At 38.4% G+C, this 18715-nt stretch overlaps 1 non-coding gene across 1 annotated transcript; it reads left to right on the top strand.

Moving 5' to 3' along the window:
- Nucleotides 1-286: 286 nt before the first annotated feature.
- LOC112719244 (small nucleolar RNA R71) lies at nucleotides 287-394 on the top strand. The gene has a single exon (XR_003161554.1). It is a non-coding gene; the product is annotated as a small nucleolar RNA R71 (small nucleolar RNA).
- The last annotated feature ends 18321 nt before the right edge of the window (nucleotides 395-18715 follow it).

The raw sequence follows: 18715 nt of genomic DNA, 5'->3' as shown, positions 1-18715 counted from the left end.
AGACAGACTTTGAGAAATCATATTGACTTGTTGAGTCAATATTTTGTTCTGAGCCAATAGGGCATTCAGAGTGTCAATCTCAAGAACTCCTTTCTTCTGACTAGTCCCATTGTTCACAGGATTTCTTTCAGAAGTGTACATGAATTGGTTATTTGCAACCATTTCAATCAGCTCTTGAGCTTCTGTAGGCGTCTTCTTCAGATGAAGAGATCCTAGAGCTATCCAAAGACATTTTGGACAGTTCAGAGAGACCATCATAGAAAATACCTATGATGCTCCATTCAGAAAGCATATCAGAAGGACACTTTCTGATTAATTGTTTGTATCTTTCCCAAGCTTCATAGAGGGATTCTCCTTCCTTCTGTCTGAAGGTTTGGACTTCCACTCTAAGCTTACTCAATTTTTGAGGTGGAAAGAACTTTGCCAAGAAGGCATTGACTAGCTTTTCCCAAGAGTCCAGGCTTTCTTTAGGTTGAGAGTCCAACCATATTCTAGCTCTGTCTCTTACAGTAAAAGGGAATAGCATCAGTCTGTAGACCTCAGGGTCAACCCCATTAGTCTTGACAGTGTCACAGATTTGCAAGAACTCAGCTAAAAACTGATGAGGATCTTCCAATGGAAGTCCATGGAACTTGCAATTCTGTTGCATTAGAGAAACTTATTGAGGTTTAAGCTCAAAGTTGTTTGCTCCAATGGCAGGGATAGAGATGCTTCTCCCATAGAAGTCGGGAGTAGGTGCAGTAAAGTCACCCAGCACCTTCCTTGTGTTGTTGGCATTGTTGTTGTTTTCGGCTGCCATAGGTTCTTCTTCTTTGAAGATTTCTGTTAGGTCCTCTACAGAGAGTTGTGCTTTGGCTTCTCTTAGCTTTCTCTTCAAGGTCCTTTCAGGTTCAGGATCAGCCTCAACAAGAATGCTTTTGTCCTTGCTCCTGCTCATAAGAAAGAGAAGGGAACAAGAAAATGTGGAATCCTCTATGTCACAGTATAGAGATTCCTTTAGGTGTCAGAGGAAAAGAAAAGTAGAAGACAGAAGTAGAAAAATCGAACTTATCAAAGAAGATGGAGTTCGAATTTTGCATTAAGGAATAGTGTTAGTCCATAAATAGAAGGATGTGAGAAGAAGGGAAGTAATTTTCGAAAATTAGGTAAAAGATTTTGAAAACATTTGAAAAAAACACTAATTGATTTTCGAAAATGAAAGTGGAAAAGAAAACAAGTGATTTTTGAAAAAGATTTTGAAATTAGAAATCAGAAAGATTTGATTGAAAGTTATTTTAAAAAAGATGTGGTTAAGAAGATATAATTTGAAAAATATTTTAAAAAGAAGATTTGATTTTCAAAATTAAAAACTTGGCTAACAAGAAAAGATATGATTCAAACATTAAACCTTTCTCAACAGAAAAGGCAACATACTTGAAATGTTGAATCAAATCATTGATTGATAGCAAGTATTTTTTTTTTAAAAAATAGAAAGAAATTGATTTTGAAAAAGATTTGATTGAAAAGATTGATTTGAAAAAGATTTGATTTTGAAAAGATTTTGAAAACTTGAAAAAAATTTGCATTTAAAACAAAATCTTCCCCCTTGTGCCATCCTGGCGTTAAACGCCCAGAATGGTGCACATTTTGGCGTTTAACGCCCAAAACTATACCCTTTTGGGCGTTAAAGGCCCAACCAAGTACCCTGGCTGGCGTTTAAACGCCAGTCTGTCCTTCTTCACTGGGCGTTTTGAACGCCCAGCTTTTTCTGTGTAATTCCTCTGCTGTATGTTCTGAATCTTCAATTCTCTGTATTATTGACTTGAGAAGACACAAATGAAAAAAATTTTTGGATTTTTAATAATAAGGAAAAATCAAAATGCAACAAGAATCAAATAACAATGCATGCAAGACACCAAAGTTAGCAGTTTGTATACTGCTGACACTAATGAGAATGCATATGAGACTCATAAACACTCAAGTCAAGAGAATTTAAAGATTAGAGTAATGAAATCATCAAGAACATCTTGAAGATCACTAAGACACATGAATGAATGCAAGAAAAACAGAAACATGCAATTGACACCAAACTTAAAATGAGACTAGACTCAAACAAGAAATATACAATATTTTTGGATTTTATGATTTTGTAATTTTTTTGTGCTTTTTTTTTCGAAAATTAAGTGGAAAAAGAAAATAAAGGTATCAAAATTCTTAATGAGAATTCTAGGAATCAGTGCAATGCTAGTCTAAGACTCCGGTCCAGGAATTAGACATGGCTTCACAGCCAGCCAAGCTTTCAAGGAAAGCTTCGGTCCAAAACACTAGACATGGCCAATGGCCAGCCAAGCCTTAGCAGATCACTGCTCCAAAAGCAAGATTGATAGAAATCAACAAGCTTTTGTGATGATAAGTTGAATCCTCGGTCCAATGAAATTAGACATGGCTTTACAGCCAGCCAGACTTCAATAAATCATCATGAAACTCTAGAATCCATCTTCAAGAATTCCGAAAAAAAATACCTAATCTAAGCAACAAGATGAACCGTCAGTTGTCCAAACTCAACAATCCCCGGCAACGGCGCCAAAAACTTGATAGCGCGAAATTGTGATCAATACTTTTCACAAATCAAATAATCCCCGGTAATGAAACCAAAAACTTGGTGTTCAATACCATGGCATAAACACAACTTCGCACAACTAACCAGCAAGTGTACTGGGTCGTCCAAGTAATAAACCTTACGCGAGTAAGGGTCGATCCCACAGAGATTGTTGGTATGAAGCAAGCTATGGTCACCTTGTAAATCTTAGTCAGGCAAACTCAAATGGGTATGGTGATAAACGCATAAAACATAAAGATAAAGATAGAGATACTTATGCAATTCATTGGTGGGAATTTCAGATAAGCGTATGAAGATGCCTTCCCTTCCGTCTCTCTGCTTTCCTACTGTCTTCATCCAATCCTTCTTCCTCCTTTCCATGGCAAGCTTATGCAAGGGTTTCACTGTTGTCAGTGGCTACCTCCCATCCTCTCAGTGGAAATGTTCAACGCACCCTGTCACGGCACGGCTATCCATCTGTCGGTTCTCAATCAGGCCGGAATAGAATCCAGTGATTCTTTTGCGTCTGTCACTAACGCCCCGCCCTCAGGAGTTTGAAGCACGTCACAGTCATTCAATCATTGAATCCTACTCAGAATACCACAGACAAGGTTAGACCTTCCGGATTCTCTTGAATGCCGCCATCATTTCTAGCCTATACCACGAAGACTCTGATCTCACGGAATGGCTGGCTCGTTTGTCAGGCGAGCACTCGGTTGTCAGGCGATCAACCATGCATCGTGTATCAGGAATCCAAGAGATATTCTCCCAATCGAAGGTAGAACGGAGGTGGTTGTCAGTCACACGTTCATAGGTGAGAATGATGATGAGTGTCACGGATCATCACATTCATCAAGTTGAAGAACAAGTGATATCTTAGAACAAGAACAAGCGGAATTGAATAGAAGAACAATAGTAATTGCATTAATACTCGAGGTACAGCAGAGCTCCACACCTTAATCTATGGTGTGTAGAAACTCCACCGTTGAAAATACATAAGTGATAGTGTGATCATTGGCCTCGGCCCCAGAGAGGGAACCAGAAGAACCAAGATCTGATCTCAGAACTCGATGTCCAAAGATACCAAGATGAAAATACAATAGTATAATGTCCTACTTATAGAAAACTAGTAGCCTAGGGTGTACAGAGATGAGTAAATGACATAAAAATCCACTTCCGGGCCCACTTGGTGTGTGCTTGGGCTGAGCAATGAAGCATTTTCGTGTAGAGACTCTTCTTGGAGTTAAACGCCAGCTTTTATGCCAGTTTGGGCGTTTAACTCCCATTTTGGTGCTAGTTCCGGCGTTTAACGCTGGAATTCCTGAGGGTGACTTTGAATGCCAGTTTGGGCCATCAAATCTTGGGCAAAGTATGGACTATCATATATTGCTGGAAAGCCCAGAATGTATACTTTCCAACGCCGTTAAGAGCGCGCCAATTGGGCTTCTGTAGCTCCAGAAAATCCACTTCGAGTGCAGGGAGGTCAGAATCCAACAGCATCTGCAGTCCTTTTTAGTCTCTGAATCAGATTTTTGCTCAGGTCCCTCAATTTCAGCCAGAAAATACCTGAAATCACAGAAAAACACACAAACTCATAGTAAAGTCCAGAAAAGTGAATTTTAACTAAAAACTAATAAAAATATACTAAAAACTAACTAGATCATACTAAAAACATACTAAAAATAATGCCAAAAAGCGTACAAATTATCCGCTCATCAAATACCACAGACAAGGTTTAGACTTTACAGATATCAGGAATGCTACCAATTGGTTCTAGCCTTTACCACGAAGGTTCTAATCTGACGGATTCAAATGCTCTGTTGTTAGGAGAGACAAGTAAGATCCATGGATCAGAGACCCAAAAGATTATACTCCAGCTATCGTCCAATGACTACGTTGAACATCATGTAGACCACTTGTGGTTGTCAGGCACGTAGATCTTGGCTAAGCGAGTAACGAAGATAGTGGGTGATTGTCAAGGGTCACCCCTTCATTCTAACTTAATTGAATCAAGTACGAGAGTATATCTTGGAGAAGAATTACGCTTGAATTAAAAGAGAAACAATAGTACTTGCATTAATTCATGAAGAACAGCAGAGCTCTGCACGTTAATCTATGAGGTGTAGAAACTCCACCGTTGAATAATACATAAGAGAAAAAGGTCTAGGCATGGCCGAATGGCGAGCCTCCCCAAATATGAAAAATCGCATAAAAGTCTGAAAAAAGGATAAAATACAATAGTAAAAAGTGCTATTTATACTAAACTAGTTACTAAGGATTACAGAAAATAAGTAACTAAGTGCAGATAGTACAGAAATCCACTTTCGGGGCCCATTTGGTGTGTACTTGAGCTGAGCATTGAGCTTTACACGTGCATAGGCTTTTTCTGGAGTTAAACGTCAGCTTGGATGCCAGTTTGGGCGTTTAACTCCCGTTCTGGTGCCAGTTCCGGCGTTTTACGCCAGAAAAAGGGTCTCTAGTGGGCGTTTTAATGCCACTTTGGGCCATCAAATCTCAGGTAAAGTATAAACTATTATACATTGCTGGAAAGCCCAAGATGTTAGCTTTCTAGCCAAATTGAGAAAACGTAAATTGGATTTCTGTTGCTCCAGAAAAATGCGTTTGAGTTCAGGGAGTCAGAATCCAACAGCATCTACAGTCCTTTCTCAGCCTCTGAATTAGATTTTTGCTCAAGTCCCTCAATTTCAGCCAGAAAATACATGAAATTACAGAAAAATACACAAACTCATAGTAAAGTCCAAAATTGTGATTTTTGCATAAAAACTAGTAAAAATATAATAAAAAGTAACTAAAACATACTAAAAATACCTAAAAACAATGCCAAAAAGCATATAAATTATCCGCTCATCACAACACCAAACTTAAATTGTTGCTTGTCCCCAAGCAACAAAAAACAAAATAGGATAAAAAGAAGGGAAAATAGAACAAATTTCAAAATATCAATGAAGCTTAGTTCCAATTAGATGAGCAGGACTAGTAGTTTTTTGCTTTTGAACAGTTTTGGCATCTCACTTTATCCTTTGAAGTTCAGAATGATTGGCATCCATAGGAACTCAGAATTCAGATAGTGTTATTGATTCTCCTAGTTTAGTATGTTGATTCTTGAACACAGCTACTTTATAAGTCTTGGCCGTGACCCTTAGCATTTTGTTTTCTAGTATTACCACCAGATACATAAATGCCATTAGATTGTGACTCAGCTTTGCTAGAGTCCCCAGTTAGAGGTGCCCAGAGTTCTTAAGCACACTCTTTTTGCTCTGGATCACGACTTTAACCACTCAGTCTCAAGCCTTTCACTTGGACCTTCATGACACAAGCACATGGTTAGGGACAACTTGATTTAGCCGCTTAGGCCAGTATTTTATTCCTTTGGGCCCTCCTATCCACTGATGCTCAAAGCCTTGGATCCTCTTTACCCTTGCCTTTTAGTTTAAAAGGTTACTGGCTTTTTTCTGCTTGCTTTTTCTTTTTCTTTCTTTTTCTTTATTTTTCGCCATTTTTTTCGCAAGCTTTGTGTTTTTCACTGCTTTTTCTTGATTCAAGAATCAATTTTATGATTTTTCAGATTATCAATAACATTTCTCTTTTTTCATTATTCTTTCAAGAGCCAACAACTTTAACATTCATAAACTTCACTATCAAAAATATGCTCTGTTCAAGCATTCATTTAGAAAACAAAAAGTATTGCCACCACATCAAAATAATTAAACTATTTTCAAGATAGAATTCGAAATTCATGTACTTCTTTTTCTTTTTCAGAAAACATTTTTCATTTAAGAAAGGTGAAAGATTCATGGAACATTCATAGCTTTAAGACATAGACACTAAACACTAATGATCATGTAATAAAGACACAAACATAGTCACATAAAGCATAAAAACCGAAAACAGAAAAGAAAATAAACAAGGAGATTAAAGAATGGGTCCACCTTAGTGATTGTGGCTTCTTCTTCCTCTTGAAGAACCAATGGAGTTCTTGAGCTCTTCTATGTCTCTTCCTTGCCTTTGTTGCTCCTCTCTCATGGCCTTTTGGTCCTCTCTGATTTCATGGAGGATGATGGAGTGCTCTTGGTGCTCCACTCTTAGTTGCTCCATGTTGGAACTCAATTCTGCTAAAGAGGTATTGAGTTGCTCCAAATAGTTGTGTGGAGGGAAATGCATCCCTTGAGGCATCTCAGGAATTTCTTGATGAGGGACTTCCTCATGCTCTTGTTGAGGTCCATGAGTGGGCTCTCTTGTTTGCTCCATCCTCTTTCTAGTGATGGGCTTTTGAGATGAATTTCTCCATCTCCTATGACTCGGAGTTGGAAGCAACTGCCTTCCCTTTCCTCTTCCTAAAGGTTTCTCTGGCCTTAGGTACCATTAATGGTTATGGAAAAACAAAAATCAGAGATTTTTTCCACACCAAACTTAAAAGGTTTGCTCGTCCTTGAGCAAAAGAAGAAAGAAAGGATTAGAGGAAGAAGAGATGGAGCAGATGGAGGTGTGTGAATGGTTCAGCCAAGGGGTTTTAGGTGGTTATGATGTGTGAAAATGAAGGAGTGATGAGGGGCTTATATATGAGTAGAATGGAGAGGGAATTCTTGTAATAGGGGTTGGGTTTGGGAAGGAGATTGTTTGAATTTGAATGGGTGTGGATAGGTGGGTTGTATGATGGTTTTGGAGGAGAAATGGAGGTGATTGGTGGAGGTTATTTTGGGAAAGAGTGTTATGGAAAGGTGTGAAAAGGAAAGAAAAAGAGTTGGGGTAGGTGGGGATCCTGTAGGGTTTACAGATCCTGAGGTGTCAAGGAATTCTGGTCCTCACACCTTTCTGGCGTTTAAACGCCCTCTGTGTGCCATTTCTGGCATTTAATGCCAGCTTTGCTGCCTTTTCTGGCGTTAAACGCTAGGCTGATACCTTTTTCTAGCGTTTAACGCCAGGCTGATGCCCCTTTCTGGCGTTTAACGCCAGCCAGACACCAGATACCCTTTTCTGGCGTTAAATGCCAGTCTGTCTGCCAATTCTGGCGTTTAAGGCCCAGAATGCTACCAGATTGGGTGTTAAACGCCATTCTGCTATCCTTACTCATGTTTAAATGCCAGTAAGCCTGTCTTCCAGGGTGTGCTATTTTTGATGCTGTTTTTGATTCCGCTTTAATTCTGCAGCCGTTTTTGTGACTCCACATAGTCATCAACCTAAAGAAAACATAAACTAACAATGGAAAATGAAATGAAAAAGTAATTAACATAGATAAATAAGATTGGGTTGCCTCCCAATAAGTGTTTCTTTAATGTCAATAGCTTGACAGTAAGCTCTTACAGAGCTTCACATATACTCAGAGCATGATTGTGACCTCCCAACACCAAACTTAGAGTTTGAATGTGGGGGCTCTGCTTGACTCTGTATGGAGAGAATTGGATAAAGCTTTTCATGCTTCTTCTCCATGTTTACAGAGGAAGATCTTTGAACTTTAAACACAAGGTAGTCCTCATTCAATTGAAGGACTAACTCTTCTCTGTCCACATCAATCACAGCCCTTGCTGTGGCTAGGAAGGGTCTTCCAGGGAAGATGGATTGATCCTCATCCTCCCCAGTGTCTAGGATTATGAAGTCAGCAGGGATGTAAAGGGCTTCAACCTTCACTAAGACATCCTCTACAAGTCCATAAGGCTGTTTTATTGATTTGTCTGCCATCTCTAGTGAGATTCTTACAGCTTGTACCTCAAAGATCCCTAGTTTCTCCATTATAAAGAGTGGCATGAGGTTTATACCTGACCCCAGGTCACACAGAGCCTTCTCAAAGGTCATGGTGCCTATGGTATAAGGTATTAAGAACCTTCTGGGATCCGGTTTCTTCTGAGGTAATTTCAGCTGAACCAAGGCATTCAGTTCATTGATGAGCAATGAAGGTTCATCCTCCCAAGTCTCATTACCAAATAACTTGGCATTCAACCTCATGATTGCTCCTAGGTATCGAGCAACTTGCTCTTCAACAATATCATCATCTTTTTCAGAGGAAGAATACTCATCAGAGCTCATGAATGGTAATAGGAAGTTCAGTAGAATCTCTATGGTCTCTATATGAGCCTCAGATTCCTTTGGTTCCTTATTAGGGAACCCCTTAGTGGTCAGTGAACGTCCAACAATGTCTTCTTCACTGGAAATCACTGCCTCTTCCTCCTCTATAGGTTCACCCATTTTGGTTATATTGATGGCCTTGCACTCTCTCTTTGGATTCTCTTCTGTATTGCTTGGGAGAGTACTAGGAGGAGTTTCAGTAACTCTTTTACTCAGCTGACCCACTTGTGCCTCCAAATTTCTGATGGAGGACTTTATTTCAGTCATAAAATTGAGAGTGGCCTTAGATAGATCAGAGACTATGGTTGCTAAGCCAGAGAGGCTCTTCTCAGAATTCTCTGTCTATTGCTGAGAAGATGATAGAAAAGGCTTGCTGTTGCCAAACCTATTTCTCCCACCATTATTATTATTGAAGCTTTGTTGAGGCTTCTGTTGATCCTTCCATGAGAAATTTGGATGATTTCTCCATGAAGGATTATAGGTGTTTCCGTAGGATTTTCCCATGTAATGCACCTCTTCCATTGCAGGATTCTCAGGGTCATAAGCTTCTCCTTCAGAGGAGGTTTCTTTAGTACTGCCGGATGCTGCTTGCAATCTAATCAGATTCTGAGAAATCATATTGACTTGCTGAGTCAATATTTTGTTCTGAGCCAATATGGCATTCAGAGTATCAATCTCAAAAACTCATTTCTTCTGAGTCATCCTATTACTCACAGGATTTCTATCAGAAGTGTACATGAACGGATTATTAGCAACCACCTCAATGAGTTTCTGAGCTTCAGCAGAGGTTCTCTTCAGATGAAGAGATCCACTAGAAGAGTGGTCTAATGACATCTTGGACAATTCAGACAGAACATCATAGAATATATCCAAGATGCTCCATTCTGAAAGCATGTCAGAAGGACACCTTCTGATCAATTGCTTGTATCTTTCCCAAGCTTTATAGAGGGATTCACCTTCTTTCTGTCTGAAGATTTGGACGTCCACTCTAAGCTTGCGCAGCTTTTGAGGTGGAAAAAACTTGGCCAAGAAAGAAGTGACCAACTTATCCCAAGAGTTCAGGCTTTCTCTAGGTTGTGAGTCCAACCATATCCTAGCTCTGTCTCTTACAGCAAAAGGGAAAAGCATAAGTCTGTAGACCTTGGGATCAACCCCATTGGTCTTAACAGTATCACAGATCTGCAAGAATTTAGCCAAGAACTGATGAAGATCTTCCAATAGAAGTCCATGAAACTTGCAATTCTGCTGCATTAGAGAAACTAATTGAGGCTTAAGCTCAAAGTTGTTTGCTCCAATGGCAGGAATTGAGATGCTTCTCCCATAGAAGTTGGAAGTTGGTGCAGTATAGTCACCAAGCATCTTCCTTACATCTCTAGCATTGTTGTTGGGTTCGGCTGCCATGTCTGCTTTTTTTCGAGATTTTCTGTGAGGTCATCTCTGGAGTGTTGTTCTTTAGCTTCTCTTAGCTTCCTCTTCAGAGTCCTTTCATGTTCAGGATCATTTTCAACAAGAATGTCCTTATCCTTGTTCCTACTCATATGAAAAAAAGAAGAGAACAAAGGAAGTAGTGGAATCTTCTATGTCACAGTATAGAGATTCATTTATGTAAGTATAAGAATAGAAGAATAGAAGAATGAGAAGTGAGAGGGGATGGGTAATTCGAATAGAGAGAAGAGAGAGGGGTTCGAATTATGAGTAGAAGAGAAGTGTTAGTGATTAAATAGAATAAATAGAAAGAGATGAGAGAGAGAGTATTTGAATTTTAAAAGAGGGAAAAGAAAATTATTCTTATTTTTATTTAATTAACTACGTTAGTTTTGAAAATATTAAAAGAAATAGAATAAAATTAGAATTTAAAACAATTAGTTAATTAGAAAGAATTTTGAAAAAGTGGTGGGTGATTTTCGAAAATTAGAAGTGAAAGAAATAGTTAGGTGGTTTTGAAAAAGATAAGGAATAGTAAACTTTTTTTTTAAATTAAAACAAACAAATCAAGTAGTTAGTTGAAAATGATTTGAAAATAAATTTTGAAAAGATAAGAAGTTTGAAAAAAATTTTGATATTAAAATTTTTAAAAAGATATGATTCTAGAATTCAAAGGTTGAACCTTTCTTAACAAGAAAGTAACAAACTTGAAATTTTTTGAATCAAAACATTAATTGTTAGCAAGGATTTTGAAAATTATGAAATAAAATTAAAAAAAGATTTTGAAAAATTAGTTTTAAAATTTTTGAAAACATTAAAAGAAAAATAAAAAAAGATAAGATAGAAAAAGATGATATAAAAAAGATAAGATTTTAAAATTTAAAAGAGATGAAAAGGATAGCCATTTAAAATTATGAATAAAAATACGAAAATTTAAAAAAAATTGAATTGGAAACGAAATTACCTCCCCTTTGCTATTCTAGCGTTAAACGCCCAGAATGATAGCCATTCTCGCGTTTAACGCCCATTTGGTAGCCATTTTGGGCGTTTAACGCCCAGCCAGGTACCTTGGCTGGCGTTAAACGCCAGAAATCCCTTGTTACTTGGCATTTTTCTGAACGCCCAAAATGCTGCCAATTCTGGCATTTAACGCCCAAAATGATACATTTACTGGCGTTAAATGGTCAGAATGATAGCTATTCTGGCGTTTAACGCCCAAAGTGCCTCTTTACTGGCGTTTTAATGCCAGTGAGCTCTTTTTCTCTGTGATACTTTTGCTTTATGTTTTGAACCTTCATTTCTCTGTATTATTTATTGAAAAGATATATATATATATATATATATATATATATATTTGAAATTTTGACTTGACAAACAAGAAATAACTAAATTTTAAAAATTTTTGACCAAGTCAACTGCAAATTTCGAAAATTATGAAAAGAAAAAGGAAAAGATAATTTTTTGACTTTTGAATTTTTAATGAGGAGAGAGAAAAACAACAAATTGAAGTAAAACATAAAATTTTAAGATCAAAACAAATTATGCATGCAAGAACACTTTGAATGTCAAATGAACACCAAGAACACTTTGAATATCATGATGAACATCAATAACATATTTTTGAAAATTTTTAAGAAAAGAAAGACATGCAAGACACCAAACTTAAGAACATTTGTACTAGGGACACTAACAATTCGAAAATGCACAAGAAAAACAAGAAAATAAATAAAATAAGAAAAATTAAAGATCAAACAAGGAAAATCATCAAGAACAACTTGAAGATCAAGAAGAACACAATGCATATATTTTCGAAAATTAAGAAAAATTAAAACATGTAGTTGACACCAAAATTAAAGTTAGACACAATACTCAAACAAGAAACAAAAATTTTTTTTTGGTTTTATGATTTTATTAATTTTTTTTTGTATTTTTTCGAATTTTTTTTTGAAAAGAAAATAAAGGTTGAAACAAGAAAAGAAAAGGTTACCTAATCTAAGCAACAAGATAAACCGTCAGTTGTCCAAACTCGAACAATCCCCGGCAATGGCGCCAAAAACTTAGTGCATGGAATTGTGATCACACTTTTCACAACTCCGGTACAACTAACCAGCAAGTGCACTGGGTCGCCCAAGTAATAAAACCTTACGCGGGTAAGGGTCGATCTCACGGAGATTGCCGGCTTGAAGCACGCTATGGTCATCTTGTAAATCTTAGTCAGGCGGATTCAATTGGTTATGAGTTTTGATAATTGAAAGATAAATAAAATGCAAATTAAAATAAAGATACTTATGTAATTCATTGGTGGGAATTTCAGATAAGCGTTTGGAGATGCTTTGTTGCTTCTGAACCTCTGCTTTCCTAGTGTCTTCATCCAATCATGCGTGCTCCCTTCCATCGCAAGCTATATGTTGGTGGATCACCGTTGTCAATGGCTACCATCTGTCCTCTTAGTGAAAATAGTCCAGCTACGGTTTCTGTACGGCTAATCAACTGTCGGATTTATCGTCTCGGATGTAAAATACCAGGCACATCTAATCATCTGTCGGTTCTCACTAGTGTCGGAATAGGATCTCTCTATCCTTTTGCACACTGTCATTGCGCCAAACATTCAGGAGTTTGAAGCTCGTCACAGTCATTTTGTCCCAGATCCTACTCGGAATACCACAGACAAGGTTTAGACTTTCCGGATCTCAAGAATGCTGCCAATTGGTTCTAGCTTCTACCACGAAGGTTTTAATCTTACGGATTCGTATGCTCTGTTGTTAGGAGAGATAAGTCAGATCTGTGGATCAGAGACCCAAGAGACTATACTCTAGCTGTCGTCCAATGACTACGATGAACATCATGTAGACCGCTTGTGGTTGTCAGGCATGCGGATCTTGGCTAAGCGAGTAACGAAGATAGTGGGTGATTGTCACGAGTCACCCCTTCATTCTGACTTAACTAAATTAAGTACGAGAGTATATCTTGGAGAAGAAGTATGCGTGAATTGAAAGAGAAACAATAGTACTTGAATTAATTCATGAAGAATAGCAGAGCTCCGCACCTTAATCTATGAGGTGTAGAAACTCCACCGTTGGTAAATACATAAGAGAAAAAGGTCTAGGCATGGCCAAATGGCCAGCCTCCCCAAATATGAAAAATCTCATAAAAGTCTGAAAAAAGGATAAAATATAATAGCAAAAAGTGCTATTTATACTAAACTAGTTACTAAGGATTACAGAAAATAAGTAACTAAGTGCAGATACTGCAGAAATCTACTTCCGGGGCCCACTTGGTGTGTACTTGGGCTGAGAATTGAGCTTTACACGTGCATAGGCTTTTTCTGGAGTTAAACACCAGCTTGGATGCCAGTTTGGGCGCTTAATTGCTGTTCTGGTGCCAGTTCCAACGTTTTACGCCAGAAAAGGGTCTCTGGTGGGCATTTTAATGCCAGTTTGGGCCATCAAATCTCGGGCAAAGTATGGACTATTATATATTGCTAGAAATCCCAAGATGTTAGCTTTCCAGCCCAATTAAGAACGCGCCAATTGGACTTCTGTAGCTCCAGAAAAACACATTTGAGTGCAGGGAGGTTAGAATCCAACACCATCTGCAGTCCTTTCTCAGCATCTGCCAGATCTAACGAGCTTTCAGATTTCTTGTACTATTGGGAATGTCACTTTTGACACAACCCTTTGTAATCTTGGCTCAAATACCAATCTGATGCCCCTGCTTATAATGAGAAGACTGCAAATTTAAAAGGCACAACCTACAAGGATAGAATTGGAGATGGCTGATAAATCTCCGAGACATGCACATGGGCTAGTGGAAAATTTCCTCCCTACAAATTTTGTGATACTAGATGTGGGAGAGGATGCAAAGGAATCCATCATCCTAAGAAGACCATTCCTGGCCACTAGGAGAGCTCTAATTGATGTTGAGAGAGATGAATTGGTTCTGAGAATGCATGGTGACTACTTGATATTCCAAATTTTTAAACCTTCCTGACTCTCTGGAGAAGGAGGTACTTGTATGTAGAATTCATTGCTTAAGACTCCTCCTTTGGTGGGAATCACTACAATTCCCCCTGAACTGGGATGAAAGTGGTATTCACTAGAAGTCCAGTCCTACCTCATACATGGCGCCCAAAATTGAACTTCGCACAACTGAACCAAGAAGTGCATCGGTTCATCCAAGTAATTGATGAGCGGATAATTTATATGCTTTTTGGCATTGTTTTTAGGTAGTTTTTAGTATGATTTAGTTAGTTTTAGTATATAATTATTGGTTTTCATGCTAAACTCACATTTCTGGACTTTACTATGAGTTTGTGTGTTTTTCTATGATTTCAGGTATTTTCTGGTTGAAATTGAGGGACCTGAGCAAAAATCTGATTCAGAGGTTGAAAAGGACTGTAGATGCTATTGGATTCTGACCTCCCTGCACTCCAAATGGATTTTCTAGAGCTACAAAAGCCCAATTGGCATGTTCTTAATTGCGTTGAAAAGTAGACATCTTGGGCTTTCCAGCAATGTATAATAGTTCATACTTTGCTCGAGATTTGATGGCCCAAATTGGCGTCAAAACGCTGGACAGAGACCCTTTTCTGGCGTTAAACGCCAGAACTGGCATAAAAGCTGGAGTTAAACGCTCAAACTGGCACCAGAGCTGGTGTTTAACTCCAAGAAAAGCCTATGCACGTGAAAGCTTCAATGCTCAGACCAAGCACACACCAACTGGGCTCCGGAAGTGGATTTCTGCATCATTTACTTATTTCTGTAAACCCTTGGTTACTAGTTCACTATAAATAGGACCTTTTACTATTGTATTTTCATCCTTTGATCATCTTTGATCTTGGGATCAGGTCTTTGAACCCTTTTTCAATTGTTTCATGTATTTGGGAGGCGACCATGCCAAGACCTTGTTCTTATGTATTTTCAACGGTGGAGTTTCTACACATCATAGATTAAGTTGTGGAGCTCTGCTGTTCCTCATAAATTAATGCAAAGTACTATTGTTCTTCTATTCAATTCATTCTTATTCTTATTCTTAGATATTCATTTGCACTTCAACATGATGAATGTGATGATCAAGTGACACTCATCACCATTCTCACTTATGAATGTGTGCCTGACAACCACTTCCGTTCTACATGAAAACAAGCTTGAATGTATATCTCTTGGCCTCCTGGTCCACGACGCATGGTTGCCTCTCCTGACAACAGAGCCTTCCATTCTGTGAGATCAGAGTCTTTGTGGTATAAGCTAGAATCAATTGGCAGCATTCTTGAGATTTAGAAAGTCTAAACCTTGTCTGTGGTATTCCGAATAGGATCTAGGATGGGATGACTGTGACGCACTTCAAACTCGTGACTGTTGGGCATAGTGACAGTATGCAAAAGGATCAATGGATCTTATTCCGATACGATCGAGAATTGACAGATGATTAGCCCTACGTAACCCGTAGCCGGACCATTTTCACTGAGAAGACGGACGGTAGCCATTGACAATGGTGATCACCCAACATACAACTTGCCATGGAAAGGAGTACGCATGACTGGATGAAGGCAGTAGGAAAGCAGAGTTTCAGGAGGAATAAAGCATCTCCACACGCTTATCTGAAATTCCCACTAATGAATTATATAAGTATCTCTATCTTATTTTATGTCTTATTCATCTTTTAATTATCAAAACCCCATAACCATTTGAATCTTCCTGACTGAAATTTACAAGATGACCATAGCTTGCTTCAAGCTGACAATCTCCGTGGGATCGACCCTTACTCACGTAAGGTATTACTTGGACGACCCAGTGCACTTGCTGGTCAACTGCACGGAGTTGTGAAAAAAGTGTGTGATCATGATTTTGTGTACCAGTCATACCTCAGGTGAGTGAGGGTCGAATCGTACGGAGATTGTAAAATTGAGCAAACAATGGCTATCTTGTAAATCTTAGTCAGGCAATTAGAAAAGATGGTTGTTTGTTTGAAAGCATAAACAAAATAGTAAAGAACGAAATACCAGATTGATGTGAAAACAATGATAATGATTTAGTTAAGGCTTTGGAGATGCGGATTCTTTCCGGATATACTTTTCTTACTCTCTACTTCAATAACGATTGGTTCATTCAATGCCACCCGTAACTGACTAACTCATGTCCTCTCATCAAGTTATTCTCTTCTAAATCATAATAGTCCACCATATTCGAGTAACTTATGTCCTCTCATCAAGTTTACTTATGGATTCTCACTATAGCTAAAGATGAAGCTATAAGCAATCCATTCCCCTTTGCGATCCTACTCAAAATGCCACAGAAAAGGTGATAGGCAAAATTGTGATTTCTAATAATGGCATTCAACTTGGTGTTGTTGCCGGATCAGAAAAAACTTGATAGGCAAAATTATGATTTAGATGTGAAGTCATGTTTAAGTAACAAGAGAGCCCACAAAAATTTGGTGCACGAAATTGTGATCATCCACAATGGCGCCAAAAACTTGGTAGCGCTCTCAAACGTGAATCACACTTAGTCACAACTCCACACAACTAACCAGCAAGTGCACTGGATCGTCCAAGTAATACCTTACGTGAGTAAGGGTCGATCCCACGGAGATTGTTGGTATGAAGCAAGCTATGATCATCTTGTAAATCTCAGTTAGGCGGATAATAAATGGTTTATGGAGTTTTTGAATTAATAATAATAAATAAACAGAAAATAAAGATAGAAATACTTATGGAGATCATTGGTGAGAATTTCTGATAAGTGTATGGAGGTGCTTTGTTCCTTTTGAATCTCTGCTTTCCTACTGCCTTCATCCAATCCTTCTTACTCCTTTCCATGGCAAGCTGTATGTAGGGCATCGCTGTTGTCAATGGCTACATCCCATCCTCTCAGTGAAAATGGTCCAAATGCTCTGTCACAGTACAGCTAATCATCTGTCAGTTCTCGATCATGTTGGAATAGAATCCCTTGATTCTTTTGCGTTTGTCATCACGCCCAGCAATCACGAGTTTGAAGCTCGTCACAGTCATTCAATCCCGGAATCCTACTCGGAATACCACAGAAAGGTTAGACTTTCCGGATTCCCATGAATGCTGTCATGAATTCTAACTTATACCATGAAGATTCTGCTTAAGGAATCCAAGAGATATGCGCCCGGTCTAAGGTAGAATGGAAGTGGGTGTCAGTCACATGTTCATAGGTGAGAATGATGATGAGTGTCATGGATCATCAAATTCATCATGTTGAAGTGCAACGTATATCATAGAATAGGAATAAACTGAATTGGATAGAAAATAGTAGTAATTGCATTGAAACTCGAGGTACAGCAGAGCTCCACACGCTTAATCTATGGTGTGTAGAAAATCCACGGTTGAAAATACATAAGTGATGAAGGTCCAGACATGGCCGAATGGCCAGCCGCCATGAAGATCTAAGGACTCGGCATCCAGAGATTAAAATCAAGATGAGAATACAATAGTAAAATGTTCTATTTATACTAGACTAGCTACTAGGGTTTACAGAAATAAGTAATTGATGCATAAATCCACTTCCAGGGCCCACTTGGTGTGTGCTTGGACTGAGCTTAAGCTTTACACGAGCTGAGGCTTCTATTGGAGTTGAACGCCAAGTTGTAACGTGTTTTTGGCGTTCAACTCTGGTTCGTGACGTGGTTCTGGCGTTTGACTCCAAAATGCAGCATAGAACTGGCATTGAGCGCCAGTTTGCGTCATCTAAACCCAAATAAAGTATGAACTATTATATATGTTTGGAATGCTCTGGATGTGTACTTTCCAACGCCGTTGAGAGAGCGCCAATTGGAGTTCTGTAGCTCCTGAAAATCTATTTCGAGTGTAGGGAGGTCAGAATCCAACAGCATCAGCAGTCCTTTGTCAGCCTTTTATCAGAGTTTTGCTCAAGTCCCACAATTTCAGCCAGAAATTACCTGAAATCACAAAAAAACACACAAAATCATAGTAAAGTCCAGAAATGTGAATTTAGCATACAAACTAATGAAAACATCCCTAAAATTAGCTAGATTATACTAAAAACTACCTAAAAACAATGGAAAAAGCGTATAAATTATCCGCTCATCACAACACTAAACTTAAATTATTGCTTGTCCCCAAGCAACTAAAAATCAAATAGGATAAAAAGAAGAGAATATACTATAAATCCCAAAATATCAATGACTATTAGTTCTAATTAGATGAGTGGGACTTGTAGCTTTTTGCCTCTGAATAGTTTTGGCATCTCACTTTATCCTTTGAAGTTTAGAATGATTGGCATCTCTAGGAACTTAGAATTTCAGATAGTGTTATTAATTCTCCTAGTTAAGTTTGTTGATTCTTGAACACAGCTACTTGGGTGAACCTTTTCAGATTGTGACTTAGCTTTGCTAAAGTCCCCAATTAGAGGTGTCCAGAGCTCTTAAGCACACTCTTTTTGCTTTGGATCACGACTTTAACCACTCAGTGTCAAGCTTTTCACTTGGACCTGCATGCCACAAGCACATGGTTAGGGACAGCTTGATTTAGCCGCTTAAGTCTGGATTTTATTTCCTTGGGCCCTCCTATCCATTGATGCTCAAAGCCTTGGATCCTTTATACCCTTGCCTTTTGGTTTCAAGGGCTATTGCCTTTTTCTACTTGCT

Source organism: Arachis hypogaea, chromosome 10, assembly GCF_003086295.3.
Source record: "Arachis hypogaea cultivar Tifrunner chromosome 10, arahy.Tifrunner.gnm2.J5K5, whole genome shotgun sequence".
Lineage (NCBI taxonomy): Eukaryota > Viridiplantae > Streptophyta > Magnoliopsida > Fabales > Fabaceae > Arachis > Arachis hypogaea.
Note: the sequence above shows the minus strand (reverse complement) of the source record. Positions and strands in the feature narration are given on the sequence as shown.